The sequence below is a fragment of the Bufo bufo genome, chromosome 5 (genome assembly GCF_905171765.1).
Source record: "Bufo bufo chromosome 5, aBufBuf1.1, whole genome shotgun sequence".
Classification (NCBI taxonomy): Eukaryota; Metazoa; Chordata; class Amphibia; order Anura; family Bufonidae; genus Bufo; species Bufo bufo.
Window position 1 is genome coordinate 96,101,741 of NC_053393.1, and position 6,000 is coordinate 96,107,740.

A 6,000-nucleotide genomic window follows, 5' to 3' on the forward strand; every position below is an offset into this window, starting at 1 on the left:
AGAGCATGATCGTGCTCTCTTGCCTTGTCCACATACTTCGGTGCAATTAGACATTACAGAGGAGAGTGGGGTCTCTTGTTGCTCCCTGCCCTGATCTTCCCTGGGTTCTACAATCTCTAGTGGGACAGGAGCAGGGCCAGGGTGCAAAGCTGCAATATGTCTCTCACTGCCACATTCTGTACATTCTACTGGTATTTTGCAGTCTTTGGCAATGTGATAAGTAGATCCGCAGCACTTGAAACAGATGCCATTTTGTTTAAGGAAGGACATCCGCTCTGCAATGGGTTTGCTTCTAAAGCCTTTGCATTTCTTTAGTGGATGAGATTTTTTGTGTATTGGACAATGTCTATCAGGGTTTTCTATGGTGTGTACCTTGTGGGTGCTTTGGTAGTCTGTGACTCCTGAAGGTACAGCTGTTTTGTGTGTGGATACATAGGTCCTACCGTGAGGTCTCTCAGGTCTGTGTGATTGATTGCCGCTGGTGGTGAAGGCGAAACTGGGATCACTTCAGATTTTCGCTTGCTGTCGGACAAACCTAGAAAACACAGAGAAAGGGAGAAAAGCGACTCCATAATCTTCTTTGAATTTACCTCCTACAGACATCCACTTGTCTTGCAGATTTGAGGGTTGTGGCGAAACTAACCTCGCCACTGGGTTTTGGAGGGGCCTGTTTGCCAGCCTCTTGCCTCAGGATTATGGCCCATATACTAACTTTGAAGGTGAAGACAGACCGGCCGCACAGCTTAAATCTGTGGAACTGTTTTGGGCAGGAAAGCCATGCTTGCGGTCGGCCAAATGTGACTTCCATGGAATTCGGGTACCCCTGCTCGGATCTGGGTGATTTTTGGATATGTTGTTCACCCAGATCAGAGATATCCATGGATGAATACATTATGGGGATATGTGGGGTTTTGAGGTGTTTTCTGTGTTTTGGGGAAAATGTGTGTTTTCTGCCTGTGAGTGATTAAGTTAGCCCATTGTGTTTGGTAATTGTATCACAGGCAGAGCCCAATGTGTTTTGGTAATTGTATTTTGTTAATTGCATCACAGACCATGCCATTGTGTTAGTTAATTGCGTAAAAGACAATGCCAGTGTGTTTGTTAATTGCATCACAGACAATGCCATTGTGTTTGTTGAATAGGGTTAATTTTGTGTTTAAACTGTACAGGATTGTATGCTATATCATGTCCTCAGTATGTCATGTGTATATAAGTCAATGCTGTGTGTTCAATAAAGAGTTCCTATTTTACATTCAACATAGAGCCTCGTCTCATGTGTGTGGGGATTGCTATACGTGTATACTCCCCTGGCTATTACTCCTAGCTCTTGTAAGAGCTGTTCCTGTTCCCGGTTCCTGTGGTGGTATCGGTGTCGAGCGGAGTGCTTGGAGTCCTCGGGAGGCACTGGGAGCATCCATCAACGGAGGTACGCAGTCGGGGTGTCAGGAGATCCTTTACATTGGTGGCAAGCGGCGGGATCGTTCCCACAGCCAGGAGGACAGCAACAGGAGACACCATTCCATGGATTTTACAATTTGAGGGCAACGCATGTCCTAGTACAGCGACCCTGACAGCACCAGAATGGAAACAGCAGTCGAGTATGATGAGGGTGTCATGGATGACCGAGATGCAGTCCGCAAAGGCATCTGGTACCAGGCACTGGGTATTGTGGAGTATATGCGGGACGAGAGACTCCCCACGGAAGATCAGCAGTTGCAGAAGCGAGTAGCCCTGTGGATGCTTTTCCTGGGAGAGCAGCCCCGGGAGGAATGGGTAAAGAAATTGGAACTCCTAGCATGGCAGGAGCTGTGGCTGGAAGATGCCTACCAGGCGCTCTGGTGGTGTGGGGCACAGTACCTATCCAGGACAGCTGAGCATGACAAGCCAGAGGGAGAGGAGTTTGATGGTCCTGGCTTGTTATGGGAGACTTTTTCAGAGCTGGAGTTTGGGAGCCCTACACAAGCCCGGTTCCGTGATCTCTTGGAATGGAGGGAGAGCAGGTATGACTGGTACGACACTCATGAGATTGAGCACGACCTGCTCCACCTGGTGACCTGGGAGATGGAGCTGGAACAGGGCTACCAGCAGCTGTTCCACTCCAGTGAGAAGGCTCAGCAGGACAGCAGAGTGACAGACCCAGAGCCCGACCTCTTTAGCTGGGAAGATATTGTGGAGGTTTACTGGGAAGAACCCCAGGGGGCTGGTGGAGATGGGACCGAGGTCTCTCCACCGGTCCTGGAGGGAATTGGGAGCCCAGTCTCCATTCCCCAGCGGCAGGCTGAGTTACAGGGGGCAGAGACAGTCGGTCCTGTCCCCCCAGCGGCAATGTGATTTATTGGGAATTGGGAGCCCAGTCTCCATTCCCCAGTGGCAGGCTGAGTTACAGGGGGCAGAGACAGTCGGTCCTGTCCCCCAGCGGCAGAGTGTCCAGCAGGGAATAGAGAGCCCAGTCTCCTTTCCCCAGCAGCAGGACACTGTATTGAGAGCGGAGACGGTCGATCGCCCTCCCCAGCGGCTGGAAGTATGTATGGGAGAGGAGTTAGTTACCCCCTCTCCCCCGCAGCAGCTTGACACACCAGGGGGAGACAGTAAGCCCCACAACAGTGCAGATGGGACTGTGGTCTCTGCACTTACAGCACAGGGGGTAGGGACAGTCGGTCCTGTCCCCCAGCAGCAGGGCTGTTTAGCCAAAGGGGAGACAGTCGGTCTCCCCCTCCAACAACCAGGCTCCAACCAGGCTTCTTCCGTGGTAGCGCTGGCACCAGGGCAGATTACCGCTGATCCCTGCCCACAAAGCAACCTCCACTCCAAGACAGGGAGCAACACAGAGACCGGGAGTACAAGTTACCAACATAACCTTGGTGGACTCACTGGACAGAGACAGGCTACCAAATTCAACAGGTCCAGTATTTGGTTGTGGGTGGACTGCCAGACTTACTCAGATACCGACCAGCGTGAGGTCAGGTATCTGGTTAGTCTTCCCTGGGAGGGGGAGATGTGTGGCGAAACTAACCTCGCCACTGGGTTTTGGAGGGGCCTGTTTGCCAGCCTCTTGCCTCAGGATTATGGCCCATATACTAACTTTGAAGGAGAAGACAGACCGGCCGCACAGCTTAAATCTGTGGAACTGTTTTGGGCAGGAAAGCCATGCTTGCGGTCGGCCAAATGTGACTTCCATGGAATTCGGGAACCCCTGCTCGGATCTGGGTGATTTTTGGATATGTTGTTCACCCAGATCAGAGCTATCCATGGATGTATACATTATGGGGATATGTGGGGTTTTGAGGTGTTTTCTGTGTTTTGGGGAAAATGTGTGTTTTCTGCCTGTGAGTGATTAAGTTAGCCTATTATGTTTGGTAATTGCATCACAGGCAGAGCCCAATGTGTTTTGGTAATTGTATTTTGTTAATTGCGTCACAGACCATGCCATTGTGTTAGTTAATTGCGTTAAAGACAATGCCAGTGTGTTTGTTAATTGCATCACAGACCATGCCATTGTGTTTGTTGAATAGGGTTAGTTTTGTGTTTAAACTGTACAGGATTGGCTGCTATGTCATGTCCTCAGTATGTCATGTGTATATAAGTCAATGCTGTGTGTTCAATAAAGAGTTCCTGTTTTACATTCAACATAGAGCCTCGTCTCATGTGTGTGGGGATTGCTATACGTGTATACTCCCCTGGCTATTACTCCTAGCTCTTGTAAGAGCTGTTCCTGGTTCCTGTGGTGGTATCGGTGTCGAGCGGAGTGCTTGGAGTCCTCGGGAGGCACTGGGAGCATCCATCAATGGAGGTACGCAGTCGGGGTGTCAGGAGATCCTTTACAAGGGTAGTTTCTCTACTATGGGATTAGTGCCTCTAGCTGTATCTAGATACGAAAGTCCTTGCAAGTAGCCATCCTCTTTGGCATATTCTATCTCTAGTAGAAGATCACTTAGTTCTTGTAGCCTACGTTGTCTCTGTAGCCCACCTTGGGAAAGATTTCGATTTTGTTCAACAGTGCTCCTTCTATTACCTCTGGGGATCCATACGTTTCTTCTAGTCTTCTCCAGGTCATGTTGAGTCCTGCTGCAGGGTTGAACAGGTTTGCTCTTCTCATCCTCTTAGCATGCTCTGCTGACTCAGTAGCAAGCCATTTTATCATTAAATTAAGCATTTCTGCTGGTGAGAAGTTCAGACCTTCAGTGGCATTCAGAAAGGAAGATTTCCATGCCCAATAGTTTTCAGGACAGTCATCAAATTGGAGAAAGCCTGAGCTAACCATTTCTTTGCGGATGAGATATTTGGTGACATCCACTGCACATTGTTGTTCGCGCATGTAATGTATAGGTTGAGGTGATGGGAACACTTGTTTTTTGTTCTTAGGGGTTTCTGGTGCTTTATTCTTGGTTTGCTGGCAGCCGCTGACCTCATGTGGTTGATTGGGCCTGCTCAGGGGGTATGTTGATCTCGGCCTGAATTCCTTTGCTTCAGGTTTAAGAGACTGTTCCTTTGTATGCGCATCAGTAAGGTTCTGAACGTACTCACTTGTACGATCTGCAGAGAATAGAGGTTTTTCTGGAACCTCCGAGTCTTTATATGATTTTTCACCTCCTGACCGACTTGTTGCCATGTAGGCAGCGGCCTCTGCTTCAGCAGCTGCAGTCTGTCGCTGCAGGATGAGCAATTTTGATTCTAAAACCGCTTCTTCTTGTGCTATGGCAGCTTCCCTAGCTGCTTTCTCTTGTGCTATGGCAGCTTTCTTTGCTGCTAACTCATGCATCATTATGGCTTCTTTTTCTGCGTACTGTAGCTGGACACTGGCAGATTCTGCTTTGGCACGAGCTCTAACTGCTGAGGAACTTGCTGAGGACTTCCTGCTAGCCCGTGAAGTTCTGGACACATGCGACTTTGCATCATCTTGCTGGGCACTTGGAATGTTCTCCCTGCCTTACTGTGTCGGCGGTACCGTGGCATCAGCCTGGTACTTTGTTCCTGATCTTAGACTCATGCTGCAGTAATGGCGTCTGTTTATTAGTCTTTTTACTGTTCTGCTTCGTGTTGACTGTTGTAGAACACTAGTCAGACAGCTTAACAATAATTCAAAAGTCAAGAAACGTAAAACATCAGATCTGTATGTATTCTCTTTTCTGAATAACTTTTTAAAACTACAATATAAACATAAACAAAACATATGTGTCAATACATTAAACATAATACAGCAGCCTCACTCAATCAGTGAGAGTACTCACAGACAATTCCATCATAAGGCCAGGAATAGATCAAGAGCTCCTCTGCATGCAGCCTGCTAGATCCAGGAGCAGTCATGAAATGGAGGAAATACAGTTCCATGTTAAAGGTTACTGCCTCTGAGAAAAATACACTTCCTGTAAAGTTCTGGCAAAGTAGAAACTAACTTTGACCACTAGATGGCAGCAACGTCAAACATAACATTTCAGTATAATCTTTACAGCACATTACATACATTTATTATGCACAAAATGGGCAGAACAGTAAGTAAACACACTGTCACGGATGGTGTACAGGAAACAAGACAATACCATATAAACAATGTCTCTCTGGATCCACAACTAAGGAACAAAGGGAGACCCCTGCAATAGACCTGCCGCTCTCCCTCACTGCTCAGCCTATGCGAACACCCCAAAGGTGGATGGCCGCATATCCACGTACCTCGGCTATCTATTACCTGAAGACCCTACAATAGTGAAGGGACACGACCACCGGCTCCCTACACTGACACGGAGGGAGTCAGGGTCACCTGGATCCAGAAAAGACAAAATCATAAATACATAAACAGCACTTATCTTGCAGACGACTGGGAACTGGGAACAGCATGCACACACACTCCAGGAAGTTGTATCAGCCGCACACTACTGCATTATGGGGAGGAACTTAAAGGGTAGCGATCAGTCCAACTGCATGACAGCTGAGATAGACTAACGAGATGAGAAACTAAACCAAAACAAAGAAATTCAAGGAGGAGGATCTGAGAAGCTCCTGTGA